Genomic DNA, 22,824 nt, shown 5'->3' with positions numbered 1-22,824 from the left:
AGCTTCCTGTCAGCCATCGCCACCCCCAGCTCCCCCAAGGTCAAGTCCGTCACCTCCAGAATATCATCCATCCATCTTACCCTTGGTCGCCCCCTCTTCCTTTTGCCTTCCACTTTCCCTGTGGAAGTGGAATGATATTTGGCACCTAATGACAAATTTGCCTTTTTTTCACTGTGACAGCAAACTATCGTGATGGCCCTGTCATCTCTTTCCTAAGCTATTATAGCCAATTTAAAACCATCCCCATATTATAAGGTTTGAAGAAATTTTCTTTCTGGTATACATAATAGTCTGCTTACCCATACTGAGTCTATCTGCTGTTCTGTTGCCCAGACATGCAGTTTGAAGAATTTTGCATTTTCTGATTCCCACTGCAGAATTTTCATTTATTTTTTTAATTGTTTGGGGACTCTGTCCTGTTGTGTGTGTGTGGGGGGGGGGATGCTGCAATCACAAGCTGTGGGAATGACCAAGAAGCAGGCACATAGTCTCTCTGGTCACACACCATTGTAGATGTGTGCAAAGATCCATCACATGCAACATCAGTGCAAAATATGCAGCCTTGGTACATTTAGGTGGCCTCTCTTTCTAAAACAACATGTGATTGTCAATTTGTCATACCTTGAGAGGGAGGGAGGTAGACTTCGGGGAAAGGCAATGCAAAAAATAAAGCAGAGATGTTTTATTTTCATAGCTATGTCCATGACAGTACTACACATAATTCTGCCAATCACCAAGCAGAATTAAGACATAAAACATACATTATTACAGGAAAGGAGCTAATCTCTTGATAGATGCTGAAAGATGTTGATGTTCTTTAGAGGCCAAACGATGTGTTCACCCATACATACATGATTGCACATGAAGCATGGGCATTAATGTGCAGATTTCGCAGAGTAATGTCACCATAGAAAGAAAACAGATTTTCATTTTTTCCTGCTGATGGCATTGTACCTATGAAGGGAAATACAAGATTGACATCAGAATAGAAGGTCATGGAGAAACTAACCTATCATGAGTGCTGACAATGGGTTGGATCCAGACTCAGCAAAACTGAGTGCAAAAATTGTTAATGAGGAGAAATGCAGACACATTGTCATGCTGACTTCTTTGTTCATTTCTTCTTTTGGCACAAACTGGTGAAGAAACAAGATGGAATCAACGTAAGAGTGGAAAAATGAGAAACTGGGCAAAAACAAAATTGAGAGATTCATCCATTCCTAGCATATGCTACAAACCTGTGGAAAGGCGTGTGTGTGTGCAGGGGGGGGGCACTATTGGGCACAGAATCTACTTTCTTGAGAATGTCATATTTCTTTCTTAAAAATAAGGATGTCAGAGGAACCCATCTGGGGGCAGGGGGCAGAGGGTAAAGCTTGCTGAGCTTTAATGAGCTCATCCCCACCAGACTTTGGCTTGCTTCCCCTCAAGGTGGCCTGATATGATCTGTATTGAGTGAGGCCTGCTCCCAGATTTCCATTTTTTTAAAAAATAATGCAATTTGCACAAATCACAACCACAATGTCCATAAATCACACAAATCTGGGCCACAATTTGTACAAATTACTTTTTAAGGCAAGAATACAAAAAAATAAAACCCACCCCCTTCCCCTGGAAAAAAAAACCCCAGATTTCAGGAACAATGTCCAGAGTCGGCAGCAAACCAGGCATCTGTCAGCCCCCCAAAGGGTCAGATTTCCTGGCAATAGACATCCCCAATAAAAATTCAAATTTCTAGTCCTTATGATGGTGAATCCTCTCACATAGGGCAACCTCTTCCCCAGAGAATGGGCAACCTGGAGGTGTACGGGGTACATATGGAAGGAAGTACTATTGTAATGCGGTCTATGTGGGGTTACCCTTGAATACAGTTTGGAAGTTGCAACTGGTGCGGTACATGGTGGCTCGCCTGATTAAAGGCAGCCGCCAGTGAGATCACAACACTCCAGTGCTGAAGGAGTTGCACTGGTTACTGGTTGTTTTCTAGGCATTGACCTTTAAAACCCTATATGGTTCTGGCCCAGTCTATCTTAAGGAGCGCACTCCAGCAACAACAGGGATGCCGCTCAACGAGATCGGCCTCAGAAGGCCTTCTCTCTGTCCCATCAGCCAGGACAGCTAGACTGGTGGGGACAAGGGAGAGGGCCTTCTCTGTGGTGGCCCCCACTCTGTGAAATTCCCTCCCTAGTGACCTCGGCCAGGCCCCATCTTTGATAAGCTTCCACCGGGCTTTGAAAACCTAGCTATTCATAGAATCATAAAATAGTAGGGTTGGAAGGGGCCTATAAGACCATCCAGTCCAACCCCTTGCTCAATGAAGGAATCCAAGTCAAAGCATCCCTGACAGATGGCTGTCCAACCTCGTCTTGAAAGCCTCCAGTGTGAGAGAGCCCACCACCTCCCTATGTAATTGGTTCCATTGTCGTATTGCTCTCACAGTTGGGATGTTTGTCCTGATGTTCAGCCAGAATCTGGCTTGCTGTAACTTGAGGCCATTCTTCCGTGTCCTGCATTCTGGGATGATCGAAAAGAGATCCTGGCCTTCCTCTCTGTGACAACCTTTCAAGGACTTGAAGAGCGCTATCATATCTCCCTTCAGTCTTCTCTTCTCAAGGCTAAACATGCCCAGTTTTTTCCATCTCTCTTTATAGGGCTTTGTTTCCAGTCCCCTGATCATCTTTGTTGCCCTCCTCTGAACCCTCTCTAGCTAGTCTGCATCCTTCTTAAAGTGCAGTGCCCAGAAATGGACACAGTACTGCAGATGAGGTCTAACCAGTGCTGAGTACAGGGGAACTAGTACTTCCTGGGATTTGGAAGCTATGCTTCTATTAATGCAGCCCAAAAGAGCATTGGCCTTTTTTGCAGCCACATCACATTGTTGGCTCCTATTCAGCTTGTGATCGACAACAATTCCAAGACCCTTCTCACTTGTAGTGTTGTTGAGCCAAGTATCTTGCATCTTGTAACTGTGCATTTGGTTTCTTTTTCCTAGGTGCAGAACTTGGCATTTATCCCTATTAAATGTCATTCTGTTATTTTCTGCCCAGTGCCCCAGTCTATCAAGATCACTTTGAATTTTGTTTCTGTCTTCCAAGGTATTAGCTATCCCACCTAATTTTGTGTCATCTACAAATTTGATCAGCATTTCCTGCAACTCATCCAAGTATTTAATACAAAAGTTGAAGAGCACTGGGCCTAGGACTGAGCCCTGCAGTACCCCGCTCATTACCTCTCCCCAGTTTGAGAAGATCCCATTGATAAGCACTCTTGGAGTCCAATTCTGTAGCCAACTGTGGATCCACCTGTTCATTGTTTCATCTAGCCCACTTTGAGCTGGTTTGCTCATCAGGTTATCATGCGGCACTTTGTTGAAAGCTTTGCTGAAGTCGCAGTATAGCATTCCCACAGCATTCCCACAGTCCACAAGGGAGGTGGGTTCAGGTGGGCATTTGGGGTGGGTTAGGGTTTTTTAGAGCAAAGTTGTTTTTTTTTTTCAGTTGATTATGTAAATCTTTTGTATTTTGTGCTGTTATTTGTATTGTATGCTGCCTAGAGTGGCCAGGTAGATGGCCAGATGGGCGGCTAATCCATCAAACAACAACCAGCCAACCAAATAAATAAATGCATGGGATTGGGAAAGGAAGAAGAAGAGAGAGAGGGGGAATGAGCCTCCTGCCTGGCCCCCTGTTGTTGGGCCAACTTTGCCCTTAAATGGGAAAGGCCACTGCTTTTGTGCCCTGCCAGTATGTACCTAAAGGCATCTGATGGCCAATGTTGTTCTGATCCAACAAGATATCTTAAATTCTTGTTACTCCATTTCTTACTCTTCTTTGAGAGTCTCTCTGACCATGGTAACAAGTGCCGCTGTGTTTCCCAAGGTTGCTCTGTGCGAAGAAATTAGGGGTGCATGTAAGTCACTTACCTGGTCTTGCAGCTTGCTTCGCGGTGGGGGGGAGGCGCTTCGCTGCTCCCCCCGAAGTTCAGGCCGGGGGGGGAGGCTTCCCTCCTCACCTGGCCGAAATTCAGGCCGGGGGGGGAGGCTTTCCGCCTCACCCGGCCAAAATTCAGGCCGGGGAGGAGGCGCCTCGCCTCGCCCGGCCGTGAAATTAAAAGTTAAAAAAAAAACCAACGCCCCCGTGATAGGCTACGTAGGGATGGCGGAGAATTTCTCCCCGAAACTTCGGGGGGCCGAGCGCCAACGTGTTCGGCCCCCCGAACAAGTTTCAGGGAGAAATCCTCTGCCCCCCCCGCCCCCCGCCCCCCCCGGGACGGGACTTACCTTCCCTGAATGTCCCTCCCGGCGGCGGGTCCGGCTGGCGGTTCGTCCGGTGTTCGAGCGGGGCGGGAGCGGCAGCCGGTCTTTCGACTGGCTGCCACCCCCGCCATTGCAATGAAAGAAAAAAAAAAAAGTCCCCTGATAGGCTACGTGACGATTCACGTAGCCTATCACGGCAAGATTTGCAAAGTCAGCCGTGATAGGCTACGTGAATCGTCACGTAGCCTATCACGGGTGACTTTAAAAAAAAAAAAAAGTGTGTACGGATAATGGCGGCCCCCATAGGGAGCCGCCATTCCCCTTCCTTATTTGGTCGCTGTAGTCTACGTCAATGTTTACATAGACTACGGCGAAAATAAGGGCAACGCTATTTGCGTTGCCCTTATTTTCACCGTAGTCTACGTAAACATTGACGTAGACTACAGCGACTAAATAAGGAACGCGAATGGCGGCTCCCTATGGGGGCCGCCATTCGCGTACGCGCTTTTTTTTTTTTTAAAGTCACCCGTGATAGGCTACGTGACGATTCACGTAGCCTATCACGGCTGACTTTCCAGATCTAGCCGTGATAGGCTACGTGAATCGTCACGTAGCCTATCAGGGGACTTTTTTTTTTTTTTTTTTTTACTTTCGTGTTCGCGGCCGGGCGAGGCGGGAAGCCTCCTCCCCGGCCTGAATTTCGGCCGGGCAAGGCGGGAAGCCTCCCCCCCCAGCCCGAATTTCGGCTGGGCGAGGCGGGAAGCCTCCCCCCCCGGCCTGAACTTCGCGGGGGGAGCAGCGAAGCGCTCCCCCCCAACCGCGAAAAAGCTGCGAGAAAAGGTAAGTGACTTTCGTTCACCCCTAAGGCTACGTGACGATTTACGTAGCCTATCACGGCTAGATCTGCAAAGTCAGCCATGATAGGCTACGTTAATCATCACGTAGCCTATCACGGGTGACTTAAAAAAAAAAAGCGCGTACGCAAATGGCGGCCCCCATAGGGAGCCGCCATTCGCGTTCCTTATTTGGTCGCTGTAGTCTACATAAATCTTTATGTAGACTACGGTGAAAATAAGGGCAATGCAAATAGTGTTGCCCTTATTTTCGCCGTTGTCTACGTAATCTTTACGTAGACTACAGCAACCAAATAAGGAACGCGAATGGCGGCTCCCTATGGGGGCCGCCATTAGCCGTACGCGCTTTTTTTTTTTAAGTCACCCGTGATAGGCTACGTGACGATTTACGTAGCCTATCATGGCTGACTTTGCAAATCTAGCCATGATAGGCTATGTTAATTGTCACGTAGCCTATCACAGGGGCATGTTTTTTTTTTTACTTTTCTTGGAATGGTGGCGACGGCAGCCGGTCAAAAGACCGGCTGCTGCCCCTGCCCCTGTCGAAGCCCTGCCGAACTGCTGCTGCAACCTGCCACTGGGAGTGACATTCGGGAAAGGTAAGTCCCATCCCGGGGGGGGCGGGGGGTGGAGAATTTCTCCCCGAAACTACTTTGGGGGGCCGAATACGTTGGCACTCGGCCCCCCGAAGTTTCGGGGAGAAATTCTCCCCCATCCCTAGAAGAAATCCTTAACTATTGTATATTTGTGTACAGAGAGGGAAAACAGTCCCATACGCAGATTCCGAATTCTCATAGATATATGAGAATTCTTGCTTGTCTTGCAATTCTGTGATGGATGGATGGATGGATGGATGGATGGATGGATGGGAAGGGAGATATACTTCCCCATATGAATTTAAGACAGAGGGGTGTATTTTGGAAGCACTTCCAAAACTTCAACTGGTTAAACAGGAAGCAATGGTTTCATTTCAGTGCAAAGGGACTGAAAATACAAAAAGTCAAAATACTTTTGAGTAATTCAGAATGTTAGCATTTGTGGGGTTTGCCTCACCTCTTACAGCACATGGTTTGTTCACCACATTTTCCAATTTTCCTGGAAGCAATCGTGCATTTGTACTCCCGGCAGAAACCACCTGCCTTCTTACACTCTGCACTGTTTTTCACATCTCCAGCTAAACCTACAAAGAACAAAAGAAAGAAAGAAAGAAAGAAAGAAAGAAAGAAAGAAAGAAAGTCAATGTTGATTGGGAATATGGGGATAAAAAGAGAGCAGACATGTCAATTTTTCCCTACTCATTTATCTACTGGGGGATGGAAAGAGCACTCCACATTTGTCACAGAACATTCAAATGGTGCACATTCAGTATTTTAACTGCAAATGGAGACTTGTAAACTCAGTCTCCATACACAGCTCAAAATACTTCATTTACTGCAAAGTACAGTTTGCAGTAAAGTAATAATATAATTGTAATGTGATGCTCTGTGAATCTCCTTAGCACGTTTCTTCTCACAGCAGCTCTGCTGCCAGTTTCACCTTCTTCTATTTGAGCACATCCAGGAATTCATATTCCAATCTCATTAATTTGAAATTAATTAGGGGTTTCTACTTCACAAAACCTCTGATGAATTGGAAGAGAATCGAATGCAGTTTCATTGCATTTCACAAAATTTCTCATGGTGTTTGGTGGTGGTGCTGGCTGCAGCGATACTCATCCCTACACCTTACCTGGACTGGCTAAGAGACAGCATCCAAGAACAGCAAATAGAAGGTAAAGGATCTTCATAGCTGAATGTTGATTGGAAATTTAGCTACAGGTGCAATGAAGGGGCTACCACAATGCAGTACTGTGAAGGTTCCCTGCCAGGGAAAGGCTGAAGGGACAATGGTGTATAGGACTCTGGGATATATCTACTCGGAAGCCCTATCTTTTATGTTCCTGGCTCACTGTGCAGGCAGAAAGCCTCAAGATAAGACCTTGTACCAAAAGGAGGAGGAGTTAGGAGGAGGAGGAGGGGAAGCCGGTGTTGGAAACGGGAGAAGAGGAGGAGGCCAATCAGTTTGGGACACGTAGGTCTTCAGTGGCGGTAATGAGTGTTGTTGCCCTTTGGGATACATTAAGAATAGCACAGACTGGGAATGTTTGGAGCCTAAACAGCTCCCGAGGCTCTCTAGAGACTGCATGAAATAGCCCTATATTCCTCTGTATTCTTTGATTAATATTATGTAGGGCTGCCATGAGCCATATAAACATTTGACTATGTAGGGCTTTGATGAGACAATTAAACATGCCAGTGTTGCAGCCTGTGGACGAAGTTGACCATCCTGGTTCTACATGACCTCAAACTCTGAGTTCCAGCTGAATTTCACTGATCTAATTCTGTAGTTCGAGAATGTATGTCTGAATTGAATTTTGAATATCTGCCTTTCCTAGGGATGTCAGAGAATTCCACGACAGATCTCAGTGAGGCCGAATGCAAGTGCATTCGGCCCCCCGAAATCTATCATGGAACAAAGCCCCCGCCTCCCCCAACCCACGAATGTCAGGCGGCATGAAGCCCCCAGTCCACGAAAATAGAGCAAAATGGAGCACTTACCTGCTCCCGTCGGCACCAACTTGCGAATGGTGGCCGCCCTGCAGTGGCCATTCATGCCGTGATAGGCTACGTAAATACATACTTAGCCTATCACGGCTAACGCAGGGACGCCTTTTGCTACGTAAGTATTTACATAGCCTATCACGGCAGGCTAAAAAAAAAAAAAAGCGCATACGCAAATGGCGGCGGCTATGGTCGCTGCCATTTGTGTTCCTTAGTTTTTGCCATCTTAGTCTGTGTAAATATTTACGTAGACTATTACGTAGGAGTGTACGAAAGTCTCTTACCTGGTCTCGCAGCTTGCTTCGCAGTGGGGGGAGGCGCTTCGCTGCTCCCCCCAAAGTTCAGGCTGGGGGGGGAGGCTTCCCGCCTCGCCCAGCCAAAATTCAGGCCGGGGGGGAGGCTTCCCGCCTCACCCGGCCGAAATTCAGGCCGGGGAGAAGCGCCCCGTCTCCCCGGCCGTGAACTTCAAAAGAAAAAACAAAACAAAACAAACGCCCCTGTGATAGGCTACGTAACGATTAACGTAGCCTATCACGGCTAGATCTGCAAAGTCAGCCGTGATAGGCTACGTTAATTGTCACGTAGCCTATCACGGGTGACTTTGAAAAAAAAAAAAAGCGCGTACGCAAATGACGGCCCCCATAGGGTGCCACCATTCACGTTCCTTATTTGGTCACTGTAGTCTACGTAAAGATTTACGTAGACTACAGCGAAAATAAGGGCAACGCTATTTTCTCCGTAGAACAACCTTCGGAGGATCGAATACGTTGGCACTCGGCCCCCCGAAGTTTCAGGGAGAAATTCTCCCCCATCCCTACTATTACGGCGAAAATAAATTGGAACGCAAATAGCGTAGTGGGCACTATTTGCGTTTCCCTTTATTTTCGCCATAATAGTCTACGTAAATATTTACGTAGGCTAAGACGGCCAAAAATAAGGAACGCAAATGGTGGCAGCCGTAGCCACCGCCATTTGCGTACACTTTTTTTTTTTTTTACCGAGAGCCCTCCACGGCTGGAAATCCTGCTGCAGACAGCTCTGGCCTGGGCCTGGCCAGCTGCTCCGCGGAGCCGCCGTGGAGCACAGCCGGACAGTCGAGGATTCCAGGGGGGAGGAACAGAGCGCCTCCCCCCCGTTGAGGATTCCAGGGGGAGGGACGGAGTGCCTCCCCCCCACCATGAAGCAGATCTGTGAAACAGTAAGTGACTTTCGTACATCCCTAGCCTTTCCTGGAGAAGTCAAGAGCACCCATGAAGACACAGCAATGCAAAATATGCCCATCTGCATGATTAACGTTTGGTGGAATTAACTCATCATCATGGCGATCACTCGTGACCGAGTAAGATTGTCTTCCAGGGGTAGAGTCTTAGCAGTGGGTCTGCACAAGTGGCTGTGAAGGGCAATTCTGGATCCACACAGCCTCCCACAGTGAGGTCGTAGGTTTCCAGGTGGAAGGTGGTCACAGTGAGGGTTTGCTTGACGTGCCTTCTGGAATTAACTAGTTGAACAGCAAAAGAGGGAGACTGAGGCAGCTGACTAGATTCTGTGTCATCTGAAAGGCTGAATGCCTACACATTTACAGGGCTTATGACCGATTCATCCAGAAGCCCTGTGTATTCAAGTTCCTGATGCAAGGAGTGTGGTGGCAGAAACTCTTGGTGCATGACTTCTCAAGAAGACATCGTGTGCCAGACACATGGAGTATATCAACCTAAGAATATGTTTAGGGATCACTGGGTTGGAAATATGGTTGTATTGAAGTTAAGGCTTCTGTTGCGATCTCTGTTTTTTGTTTCCAATTTGCCATTATGGCCCAGAGCTAAGCCATCTAAAATGAACTGAGGCGAAGAGTACATTCAAGGTAGTACTTCGTCAGCTATAAAAATACAGTGATCATTAGCCATGAAAAAGTGGTTGTCATAGCCTTTTCTTTTTGTAGGGCAGCTCTGAAGATGTACTGCAAAGTTTAATAAAAAGCCCCCACCATTGAAATCTTCCATGGCAAAAAAAAGTCACCTTTTGCTGTTCCAGTCTATCTTTTCTGCTGAACGTAAAGAAGGCTTGCTTTTAGACTGCACTGCTTCCTTCAGAACGGTTCCATAGACTTATCTTTAAGCACAATAACTTTTGGGTCAATATTAGGAGTAACTTATTGATGTCAGAGCAGTTCAACAATGGAACCAATTTCTTTAGAGGCGGTGGGCTTTCCCTCTCTGGATGTCTTCAAGCAGAGGCTGAACAGCCATCTGCTGGGGATGTCTTAGGTCTGGACCTTCTGTAATACTGAGGGCATTGGACTAGGTGCTTTTCAACACTTCCTGAAACTGTCTGATTATTCTAAGATACCTGTCCATGATGTCTCTAGCAAGATGCCCCACCCCCTTGTACATTCACTCTTGTTCATGCTCTCTCTCTCTCTCTCTCACACACACACACACACACACACACACACACGGACACACACACACACACACACTGCAAGTTAATTGTATTTTCTTAAAATGGGGAGGTGGTGGATAAGCAGATGAGATGGGTGGGCTTCTCTTTTCCTCCTGAGCTTTCATGGAGAACTTCCTCATCACTCATTAATGTCACTTCTTGGAGAACTAGAACCCCAAGCCAATTTTTAAGTGATTCTGAAGTGATAACAAGTGCATATTTTAGTTGTTTATTTGTTTATTACATGTCTATAACACCCAACAGCTGAAGCTCTCTGGGTGGTTCAAGTGTTGCCCTATTCAGGCATTCTTTATCCCATGTTGATTGAACATGTGAGGAGAGCAGCCATCGAGCCCCACCCCATCTGTTGTCACATCCATTTAGGGATGTATGAAAGGCACTTACCTGGTCCCGCAGTTTGCTTCGCGGTGAGGAGGAGGTGCTTCGGTTCTCCCCCCGAAGTTCAGGCTGGGGGGGGAGGCGCCCCGCCTCGCCCGGCCGAAATTCAGGCCGGGGAGAAGCGCCCTGTCTCCCCAGCCGTGAAATAAAAAAGTGGGAGAAAAACCACCCGTGATAGGCTACGTAACGATTTACATAGCCTATCACAGCTGACTTTGGAAATCTAGCCGTGATAGGCTACGTAAATCATTATGTAGCCTATCTCGGGTGTTTTGTTTTGTTTTTTTACTTTATTTTGTAATGGTGGCGGCAGCAGCCGGTCGGAAGACCGGCCGCCGCCCCTGCCCCCGACGAACAGCTGACGAACTCCCGCCGGGATCCGCCGCCGAGAGGGACATTCGAGGGAGGTAAGTCCCATCCTGGGGGGGGCGGGGGGCAGAGAATTCACCAACAATTTCAGGGGGCTGAATGCATTGGCATTCGGCCTCCCCGAGATTCGTGGAGAAATTCTCCACCATCCCTACATCCATTACCCCGTAAGTATTGAGGGCAATGGTCTGAACAGGAGTGCCTCCTGTATTCATGGAGGGTCTACACGCAATCCAAGACCCTCACCCTGATGTTCAAGGGTCCTGGGTTGTGTGTAGAGCCTCCATAGATACAGGGGGCTCTCCTGTTCATACCATCATCCTCTATGTGTACAGGGTGACAGAAATGTGGGAGGACGAGCAGGAATGGAGTGTTCTGTTCCTTGTGCATTCATTCAACATGGCATGAAGAATTCCCGAAGATGACTTGGATGTGTTAGTAACTCCTTTCCTTGTTATTATTCCTTATACTGCTCTCTTTTGTTGGATAATTCTGGCTTTTCCAGCTGCTTCAGCTTTATATCTGTGGTGTAATGAGATTATGGAAATAATAATTTAAAAAGTAGAGATGGCAGAGAATTCCACCACGGATTTCAGTGAGGCCGAATGCCAGTGAAACCCATGGTGGAATGGCCTCCTGCCCCCCGCCCCCCTGCGGAATCCCCCGGGACGAAGCTTACCTGGGGCGGATGTTCTGGCGGTGGCAGCTCCGGCGGCGGCTCTGGCGGTGGCGGCTGGTCTCTCAGCCGGCTGCTGCAGCCGCAAATGGTGGCCATCGTAGCGGCCGCCATTTGCATCCTGCCAGGCTGCCATGATAGGCTACGTAAGTATTTACATAGCCTATGCCTATCACGGCAAAGAGCAGGGACGCAAACAGCAGCCGCTACGCTGTTTGCGCCGCTGCTCTTTCCGTGATAGGCTATGTAAGTATTTACGTAGCCTATCACGGTAAAGGCAGCCACGCAAATGGTGGCCACTACGCCATTTGTGTGGCTGCCTTAACCCTGATAGGCTACGTAAATACTTACATAGCTTATCATGGAAAGAGCAGAGGCGCAAACGGCATAGCAGCTGCTCTTTGCCATGATAGGCTATGTAAATACTTACGTAGCCTATCACAGCAGCCTGGCAGGACGCAAATGGGGGCCGCTACGATGGCTGCCATTTGTGGCCGCAGCAGCCCAGCCGCAGCCGGAACTCCAGCTGTGGACGGCCCTGGCCGGCGGCTCAGCAGAGCCGCCGTGGAGTGGGGCCAGCCAGGGAGGATTCTGGGGGGAGGGACAGAGTGCCTCCCCCCCACGGATCTCCCACTGTGGAGCCAGGTAAGGGATTCATACATCCCTAAAAAAAAGAATGCACAGTAAGTGAGGAGACAGCTATTGAGCCCAGTCCAATTTGCACTGAAGCAGCAATAGATATATGGAAGCAAGCTAAAGATACACAGAAAATGAGAATGAACAATAGCCATGGATAGTTGATACATCAATTAGCTGTGGCTCCAGTACTTTTAATAGCTTTTTGGACAAAATCATTTTGGTTGTTGTCAATTATCTGACCTATATAGCATTGGCAGAGAAAATATGTCAAGAAAATTGAAAAGAAATAAATAACTGAGCAGCTAAAACTTAGAGAAAGATGGTTTTTAAATGGTTGTGTCACTTGTAATTGCCCTGTGTCTCTTGTAATAGCTCTGTGTCTCTTATGATGTGCAGTTCTGCTCTGAGTCTATGCGCAGGAACACACTGTAACAGTCAACATAGCAATGCATGTGTCAGGGTTCCACCCTTGTGGCCTGGATCCCCTGAGCAACACCTTTAAGATCTCTTGCCTCCTTAAGAGTCCCACCTTCCTTCTCTTGAACTTCTCCTTCCTAATAACGTAAGGTTTAGGCTGTAGATATGGTGTGATTAACCCAACCATCTACTGGTAAATGTAAAATAAGCAAAGCAGAACTAAAGGTATTTACACAATCAAGCTGAGTGTAGGGGTGGACGAAAGTCACTTACCTTTTCTCGCAGCTTGTTCGCAGTGGGGGGGAGCGCTTTGCTGCTCCCCCTGAGAAGTTCAGGCCGGGGGGGGAGGCTTCCCGCCTCGCCCGGCCTAAATTCAGGCCGGGGGGGAGGCTTCCCGCCTCGCCCGGCTGAAATTCAGGCCGGGGAGGAGGCTTCCCGCCTCGCCCGGCCGTGAACACGAAAGTAAAAAAAAAAACAAAAAAAGTCCCCTGATAGGCTACGTGACGATTCACGTAGCCTATCACGGCTAGATCTGGAAAGTCAGCCATGATAGGCTACGTGAATCGTCACGTAGCCTATCACAGGTGACTTAAAAAAAAAAAAAGCGCGTACGCGAATGGCGGCCCCCATAGGGAGCCGCCATTCGCGTTCCTTATTTAGTTGCTGTAGTCTACGTCAATGTTTACGTAGACTACGGCGAAAATAAGGGCAACGCAAATAGCGTTGCCCTTATTTTCGCCGTAGTCTACGTAAACATTGATGTAGACTACAGCGACCAAATAAGGAAGGGGAATGGCGGCTCCCTATGGGGGCCGCCATTATCCGTACACACTTTTTTTTTTTTTTTTTAAAGTCACCCGTGATAGGCTACGTGACGATTCACGTAGCCTATCACGGCTGACTTTGCAAATCTAGCCGTGATAGGCTACGTGAATCGTCACGTAGCCTATCAGGGGACGGTTTTGTTTTTTTTTCTTTCATTGCAATGGCGGGGGCGGCAGCCGGTCGAAAGACCGGCTGCCGCTCCCGCCCCGCTCAAACACCAGACAAACCGCCAGCCGGACCCGCCGCCGGGAGGGACATTCAGGGAAGGTAAGTCCTGTCCCGGGGGGGGCGGGGGGCGGGGGGGGTGGAGGATTTCTCCCCGAAACTTGTTCGGGGGGCCAAACACGTTGGCGCTCGGCCCCCCAAAGTTTCAGGGAGAAATTCTCCGCCATCCCTAGCTTAGTGATACAAAAGGCATGAAGATAAAATAAAAATTGCAAAATGCAGGTTCTTTTACCCTAGCTGTACCTAAACTTTTCCAGGCTGCTTCTTCCTGCTCTCTCTTCAGGCTCTGGTCTCCCCAACTCTCTCTTCAGGCTCTCTCACTCTCTTTTTATACCCTCCTCCCTCAAAAATGAAAATACTACTTCAAACCTGAGGAAATGAAACTTAAATGGGGAAATGAAACTGAAAATTAACCAAGGAAATGAAACTACTCCTCTCGGGGATACTCTCTCACAACCACCACCACCACCACCACCACCAGGCCTCTAAGCCTGACCTTTTTTCCCTTTGCCTCTGTAGGCCTCAGACCTTCACATCTTATAACATCATTATGCTGTGCATTTTTTTCACTGGCTGTTGGAGGAAGTGGGCAGGGAAAATCACTCTGTGATGTTGTATTCCCTTCCAGGCAGAGTTCTCAGGTTGAAATGGGAAAGCAAACTGAGAGTTCAGGGAAGTAGGGGGTTCCATGGACAGTTCCAAACTGAGGCAGTGGAAAACAGACTGGACACAGGCACAGAAAAGTATCAAAGCTGTGGAGCCAGTTGAAACCACCATTGGTCATGCTGGCTGGGGCTGATGGGAGTTGAAGTCCAAAGCATCTGAAGGGCACCAGGTTGGGGGCAGCTGGTTTAAAAGGCAGGAGACAGGTCAGGCTTTTTACCTCCACCTCTTCTGGGAAACCTGTCAGCACATAAAGGGACTGTGGTTGATTCTTCACAAATTGGCTCTGTTGAGGATTGGGAGTCTCTTGTTCCAAATCAGAGTAGGGGGGGGGGCAGAATGACCTCCTTGGAACATAGCATTGGTGGCAATGTTTGTCCCTGGGATCCTCCCTCACTGAGGTTTCTGGCTTCACAGAGATCCCTTTCAAGGTTCCTCCTGGGGGTGAATCCCACATCCAGCATTTCCCCTCCTTGTATCCCCAGATTCTTCTCCTAGCAAAAGCAGTCTGACCCCCTTGGACAACATATGATGTCAAATCACATGTTGCGATAAACTATGTGTTACTGGAAAGATGAAGGTGAGACACAGGATGGTAGGGCCCTCATGTCCCATATGGCAAAAGTCTGCCTTGTACAGTGGAATGATATTTGGCACCTAATGACAATTTTGCCTTTTTTTCACTGTGACAGCAAACTATCGTGATGGCCCTGTCATCTCTTTCCTAAGCCTTTATAGCCAATTTAAAACCATCCCCATATTATATGGTTTGAAGAAATTTTCTTTCTGGTATAGATAATATTCTGCTTACCCATGCTGAGTCTATCTGCTGTTCTGTTCCCCAGACATCCAGTTTGAAGAATTTTGCATTTTCTGATTCCCACCGCAGTATTTCCACATATTTTCAAGAGTCCAGAGACCCTGTCCTGTAGCGTTTGTGTGTGTGTGTGTGTGTGTGTGTGTATGTGTGTGTGTATCACTGGGGGGCGGGGGTAGTTGCTGCTATCAGAAGCTCTGTGAATGACCCCAGAAGAATAAAGGTAAGTGCCTCCACATTGCAGCATCAGTGCAAGATATGTGGCCAGGGCACTCTTCCCAAAATAACATGTGGTTGCTAAACACCTTCAGAGGGGAGAAGGGAGGAAGGGAGGGAGCTAGGCTTTGGGAAATGGCAATGCAAGAAGAGAGAGAGGTGTTCAATTTTTCATAGCTATATCCATGACAGTACACACACATACCTCAGCAAAGCACCATGAGTTTATTAAGACATAATGGACATTATTCTAAGACAGGCGCTAATCTCTTGATGGGTGATGAGAGATGCTGATGTCCTTGAGAGACCAAACAATGTGTTCATTGTTGCAATTGTGATTTCACATGAAGGAGGGGGCTTTTTCCAAATGTGCAGATTTCACTAGGGATGTACGAAAGTCCCTTACCTGAACCCGAAAGTTGATTCGCGGTGGGGAGGAGGCACTCTGTCCCTCCCCCCGAAATTCTGGCTGGGGGAAGAAGCACCCTGTCCCTCCCCCAAAAAATTCTGGCTGGGGGGGAGGCGCCCCGTCCCTCCCCCATGAAATTCTTGCCAGAGGGAGGCGCCCCTTCCCTCCCGCCGCGAATCCCAGCTGGCCGGGACGCAAATGGCGGCGGCCGTAGCCGCTGCCGTTTGCATTCCTGCAGTCAGCCGTGATAAGCTACATAAATGTTTACATAGTCTATCACGGCTGAGTGAAGAAAAAAAAACCGCGCGTACGCAAACGGCGGCGCCCATGGGTGCCGCCATTTGTGTACGCAAGGTTTTTTTTTTCCACTCAGCCGTGATAGGCTACGTAAACATTTACGTAGCCTATCACAGTGTTTTTTAAAAATCTAGCTGTGATAGGCTACGTAAATCTTTATGTAGCCTATCACATTTTTTGTTTTGTTTTTTTTACTTGGAAATGGCAGCGGCGGCAGCCGGTCGGAAGACCGGCCGCTGCCTCCGCCGCCATCGCACCGCAGCCGAACCGCCTCCGGAGCCGCCGCCGCCGCCACTGCCAGGGACATTCGCATAAGGTAAGTCCCGTCCCGGGGGGGGCGGGGGGGCAGACCATTTCACCACCAATTTCGGGGGGCTGAATGCACTGGCATTCGGCCTCCCCGAGATTCTTGGCGAAATTCTTTGACATCCCTAGATTTCACAGAGTGATGTTACTGTAGAAAGAAAATAGATCCCCCCCCCTGCCTTGGGGCAGAGTAGAACCTATGAAGGAAAATATGCATTGACCTCAGAATAAAAGGTAGTTGACAAACTGTCCTAGCATGAATGGTGACAATGGGTCAGATCCAGACTTATGTTGGATCACCTGCACTGATGTAGGGATGTACGAAAGTCACTTACCTTTACGAAGGGTGACATTCGCGGTGGGGGGGAGGTGCGCCGTCCGTCCCTCCGAAATTCTCTCCGGCCGGCTCCGCTCTGTGGAGATTCCACAGAGCCGCCAGCTGGGGCCGCCCGCAGCCAGACATCTGGCCGCTGGGCAGCCTGCAGGGATGAAAATGGCGGCTGCTGTAGCCGCCACCATTTGCATCCCTGTATTTTGCCGTGATATGCTATGTAAATATTAATATTTACATAGCCTATCACGGCAAAAAACCCACAAAAAACAGCGAATGCAAATGGCGGCTATTGCGGCCACCATTTGTGTTCCCCTTTTTTTTTTTACCATGATAGGTTATGTAAATATTTACCTAGCCTATTATGGCAAAAAAAAGAGGGGGAGAATGCAAATGGCGGCAGCCGTAGCTGCCGCCATTTGCGTTCCCTTTTTTTTTTGCCATGATAGGCTACGTAAATACTTACACAGCCTATCACGGCTTCCACAGGGACACAAATGGCATCCCTGCGTTAGCCGTGATAGGCTACGTTAGTATTTACGTAGCCTATCACGGCTATAGTGATGAAGGGAATGGCGGCCGCGATTCACAGAGCAGCGCAAACGGCACCAGGTAAGTGTCCCATTTCGCGCGTCTTTCATGGGGCGGGGGGTGGGGGGGCTTCGTTCCGCCATGGATTTTGGGGGGGCGAATGCACTGGCATTCGGCCTCACTGAGATCTGTGGCGGATTTCTCTGACGTCCCTACACTGATGGAAGGTGACTTCCTCATCCCTCCTTCCCTTGGCAGCCCCTGCAGCGTCCTGAAAATGCTACACAGAGAGAGAGTCAGGAGACCCTGCTGAATTTGGTGAGCTGTGGTGTCTGCTGGAGGGAATCCCCAAAACACATGAAGGGACCTTCCATGAAAGGAAGAAGGTCTTCTCGTGGAAGGCAGAACATGGATCCATGTGCTGTAATACTAAAAAATGACAAATAGTAGTTCATATGCTGCATATGGGCCATGAGAGTCCAGGGAATAGAACTTTGTATATGCTAGGAAAAGGAAAGGTTCCTCCTGTGCAAGCACTGGGTCATTACTGACCCCTAGAGAGATGCTGCTTACGCTGGTGTTTTCATAGCAGACCGTAGTGGGGTGGTTTGCCATTGCCTTTCCCAGTCATGACTACCTTTCCCCCAGCAAGCTGGGTACTCATTTTACTGACCTCGGAAGGATGGAGGGCTGAGGCGACCTGAGCCAGCTACCCGAGACCCGGCTTCTGCTGGGATCGAACTCAGGTCGTGGGGAGAGTTTCGGTTGCAATACTGCTGCCTCCCACTCTGCGCCACACGAGGCTGTCTGTATATTCTAGGGTTGGAGGAAATTCAGTTGCATTCACATTTTGAGAAGAAATTCTCAAATGTGCACATCCTAAATCAGTATGTGAAGTGGTACGCTGTTATCTTTTTGGAATTTGCACTTCCCAGAATTTTATGGTGCAGCCCTCTGAACAAAAATGCATATATTAGAGGCACATGCCCAGAACAATGCATTCGTTAGTTAAAAAAAAAGTACAAACCACCATTATGTTACGGAAAAGTGCTTTCAAAAAAACTTGAATCTTAGGCAAAATTGAATTCAAAAGTGAGTCAATTAGGAGAAATGCACAAGAAAATGCATGCACATTTTCATGTTAGCACTTTTTTTAAAAAAAGTCTCAAATTGATGCAGCTATATGATTGGATCAATTTAAAAGTGGAAAAATGAGAAACTAAGTGTCAGGGTTCGCCTTAGGACCTGGACCCCCTAAGCAACTCCTTAAGGATCTCTTGCCTCCTTAAGAGTCACACCTTCCTTCTTTTACCTTCCCCTTCCCAATAGCATGGGGTTTAGGCTGTAGATGTGGGGTGACTGACATTCTAGACATAGGGTTTAACCACAACAGTTTACAGGTAAATTAAAGCAAGCCAATAACAACTAAAGATATTTACACAATAGAGATGAGTGTTACAAAAGGCATTAAGAGAAGATAAAAGTTGCAAAATGCAAATTCCTTTAAACTAGCTGTCCTTATACTTTTCTCGCCTGCTTGTTCCTGCTCTCTCTTTGGGCCCTGCTCTTCTTGACTCTGCTCATACTGTTCTGGTCTTTCTGACTCTCTCTTTTTATACCCTCCTCCCCCAAAACCAAACTTGAAGAAAGAAAACTTAACTGGGGAAATGAAAATGAAACTTAACTGGGGAAATGAAACTACTCCTCTCAGGGATACCCCTTCTAACAAAAAAATCCAGTCCTCTAGGTAGGGATGTACTAAAGACACCTGTTTGCAGATTATGTCGATGGTGGGGGGGAGGTGTTCTGTCCCTCCCCCTGGAATCCTGGCCAGCTGGCTCCACTCTGCAGGGATTCTGTGGAGCCACTGGCCAGCTCCGCCAGCAGCCGGTCATCCGGCCACTGGCTAGCAGGGACCCCTGCAGTCAGCCGTGATAGGCTACATAAATGTTTACGTAGGCTATCACGGCTGACTTAAAAAAAAAAATGCGTGTACGTAAATGGTGGCGGCCACGGCTGCCGCCATTTGCGTTCTTTATTTTGGCACGTCTTAGTCTACATCAAGATTTACGTAGACTAAGACGGCGAAAATAAGGGGAATGCAAATAGCGTAGCGGACGCTACACTATTTGTGTTCCCCTTATTTTCGCCGTCTTAGTCTACGTAAATCTTGATGTAGACTAAGACGTGCCAAAATAAAGAACGCAAATGGCAGCGGCCGTAGCCGCCACCATTTGCGTACGCGCAGTTTTTTGGGTTTTTTTAAGTCAGCCGTGATAGGCTACGTAAACATTTATGTAGCCTCTCACGTTGTTTTTTTTTTAAAAAAAACCTAGCCTTAATAGGCTACGTAAATCTTTACATAGCCTATCACGTCTTTTCTTTTTTTTTAAACTGGAAATGGCAGCGGCGGCAGCAGCAGCCGGTCAGAAGACCGGCTGCTGCAGCCGTCTCAGCCGAACTGCCGCCGAACCACCGCCGAACCACCGCCAAACCACTGCCGGAGCCGCTGCCGGAGCCGCCACCACCTGGAAGATCCGCCCCAGGTAAGTCTCATCCCGGGGGTGCAGGCCATTCCACCACCGATTTCGGGGGGCCAAATGCATTGGCATTCGGCCTCCCCGAGATCTGTGGTGGAATTCTCTGACATCCCTACCTCTAGGCCTAACATTTTTCTTTTCCTTGCCTCTGTAGGTCTCAAACCTTCACATTGAGCAAAACCAAAATTGAGAGATTCATCCATTCCTAGCATATGATGCAAATCTGTGAAAAGGGGTGTGTGTGTGTGTGTGTGTGTGTGTGTGTAGAGGGGGGGGTGCTACTGGGCACAGAATCTATCTTCCTAAGAATTTCATCTTACTTTGTAAAAATGCAAATTTCTAGTCCTTACAGTGGTGAATACCTCTCATGCAGGGCAACCTCTTCCACTAAGAATGGGAAGTTTGAGAATGCAAGGGGTACATCTGGCAGGAAGGAAAGTGGAGAATGGAGGAAGAATTCAGTTGGTGGAGCCTGAGCCTCCTAACTAACCCTCTCTTGCTGGGCCAGCCTTGCCCTGGAGTCTGGAAGGCCACTGACTATTTCTTAAATAGGTTTCATGTCCTGCCAGTGTGTTTCCGAAGGCATCTGACTGGCCATTGTGGCCTGATCCAACAAGGTGAGAACATAAAAAGGGCCATGCTGATCAGACCAAGGTCCATCTAGTCCAGCATTCTGTTCACACAGCGGCCAACCAGCTGCCCACAGGAAATCCCCAAGCAGGATATGAGTGCAACACCACCACCACCCCCGCCCATGTTCCCTAGCAACTGGTGTACATAGACATACTGCCTCTGATACTAGAGGTAGCACATAGCCATCAGTTCTAGGAGCAATTGATAGCTTTATCCTCCATGAATTTGTCCAATCCCCTTTTAAAGCCATCCAAAGTGGTGACCTTCACTACATCTTGTGGTGGTGAATTCCATAGTTTAACTACGTGCTCTGTGAAAAAAGTACTTCCTTTTAACTATCCTGAATCTCCCACCAATCAGCTTCATGGGATGCTCTTAAATTCTTGTTAACCAGGTAGCTCACAATGTGGGATGACAAACCACTCTTTGTTAACTTCCCAATATTTTGTATTTTTATTTTCAACATTTCAAAAACACCTAAGCTGGAATGTACATGGTTGGGTCTAAATTCACAAAATAATTCCACACTTACCAAGTGAGCTGTTTACAATATAAATTCATTCCCAGACCTTAATAATAGCTGCCCAATTGTCTGTTCCTCAATCTTCCCTGTTGAAATTGGACCCAATCACAATGCAAAATTATGAAATCAAAGGACCATCTACTTCATGCTCTTTCCTGCCATCATCTTCAACCTAATCTGATAAAGTTTGTCCTTCGGCTAAAGGTCTAAGGATACTTTGATTGTTGAAGAAGAAATAGAAAACCACAGCCTTCTTGCAAAACCAGCCATTCCTAACCCCAGCTCCAGCTCCCACAAATCTTAGGGTCACCTGCTTTAAACCAGCTCCAATAGTTCTCCCTTCAATAACTGTTTCTTATACAGAGATTTAGCAGATGGCAATATTTACCTAGGTGATGTGAAAAGCTTCACTCAGTGATTCCTGCAGATCATATTGCTCTTGAAGGCACAAGAGCAGGCTGTTCTCTTTGCAGTTCCTGCTCCTGGTCAGTTAGCAACCCTAGCCAAGTACACATAATCTCAAAATCAACTAGACAAATGGGAAAGAAGATCTACTGTTTTATAATTGCTATTGCTGCAGGAGAAATAGGTTGGGTCTCATATTTCCCCAGCAAACCACCCCTTCTTTGGGCAAAAACATCAAGGAAACAGAGAACTTACTTGCCTCCCATCCAGCACATCCATCATTTCTCATTCTTACTTGAGAGTCTCTCTAGCCATGCTAAGACCTGCTACTGTGTTTTCCAAATTAGTTCTGCACTGAGCCTGAACTGTTCTATATTTGTGTACTACAAAGGATGCAAAAGGTGCCATACACAGACCCTGGACTCTCAGATAGGGATGGCGGAGAATTTCTCCCCGAAACTTCGGGGGGCCGAGCACCAACATGTTCGGCCCCCGAACAAGTTTCGGGGAGAAATCCTCCGCACCCCCCCGCACCCCGCACCCCCCCCGGGACGGGACTTACCTTTGCGGAATGTCCCTCCCGGCGGCTGGTCCGGCTGGCGGTTCGGCGGGTGTTCGTGCGGGGCAGGAGCGGCAGCCGGTCTTTCGACCGGCTGCCGCCGCCGCCATTGCAATAAAAGAAAAAAAAACGCCCCCGTGATAGGCTACGTGACGATTAACGTAGCCTATCACGGCTAGATTTGCAAAGTCAGCCGTGATAGGCTACGTAAATCGTCACGTAGCCTATCATGGCTGACTTTGCAGATCTAGCCGTGATAGGCTATGTTAATCGTCATGTAGCCTATCACGGGGGTTTTTTTTAAAAAAAAAAAGTTTCGAGTTCGTGGCCGGGTGAGGTGGGAAGCCTCCTCCCCAGCCTGAATTTCAGCCGGGGCGAGGCGGGAAGCCTCCCCCCGGCCTGAATTTCGGCCGGGGCGAGGCGGGAAGACTCCCCCCCCGGCCTGAACTTCACGGGGGGAGCAGCGAAATGCCTCCCCCCCACCGTGAACAAGCTTCAATGACAGGTAAGTGACTTTCGTCCACCCCTACTCTCAGACATATATGAGAATTCTTGCTTGCCTGGCAATTGTGTAATGGATGGATAGGCAGAGATATACACTTCCCCTTCTGAATCCGAGACAAAGGGAAGTATTTTGGAAGCACTTCTAAGACATCAACTGGTTAAACAGCAAGCAAGGCTGAGTTGCCCTATGCCTGCTGGTTTCATTCCAGTGTGAAGGACTTGATATCATTTCTGATTACTCCAGAATGTCAGCATTTGCAGGCTTTGCCTCACCTCTTACAGCAAAATGTTTCTTCACCACATTTTCCAGTTTTCTTGGAACAAATTGTGTATTTGAATTCCCAGCAGAAACCACCTGCCTCCTTACACTCTGCACAGTTTTTCACATCTTC

General features: G+C 48.0%; 1 long non-coding RNA gene across 1 annotated transcript; it reads right to left on the bottom strand.

Annotated features, from left to right (window-relative positions):
• Positions 1-396: 396 nt before the first annotated feature.
• On the bottom strand, positions 397-21,452 carry LOC146360307 (uncharacterized). Its single transcript, XR_014787501.1, has 3 exons — positions 21,353-21,452; positions 6,163-6,289; positions 397-954 (listed from the first exon to the last, which is right to left on the bottom strand). It is a non-coding gene; the product is annotated as an uncharacterized LOC146360307 (long non-coding RNA).
• Positions 21,453-22,824: the final 1,372 nt, after the last annotated feature.

The sequence above is a fragment of the Heloderma suspectum genome, chromosome 1, assembly GCF_057233095.1.
Source record: "Heloderma suspectum isolate Gila_16-S chromosome 1, 16-S_ref, whole genome shotgun sequence".
In the NCBI taxonomy this organism is placed as follows: Eukaryota; Metazoa; Chordata; class Lepidosauria; order Squamata; family Helodermatidae; genus Heloderma; species Heloderma suspectum.
This window is presented reverse-complemented; position numbering and strand designations above follow the sequence as displayed.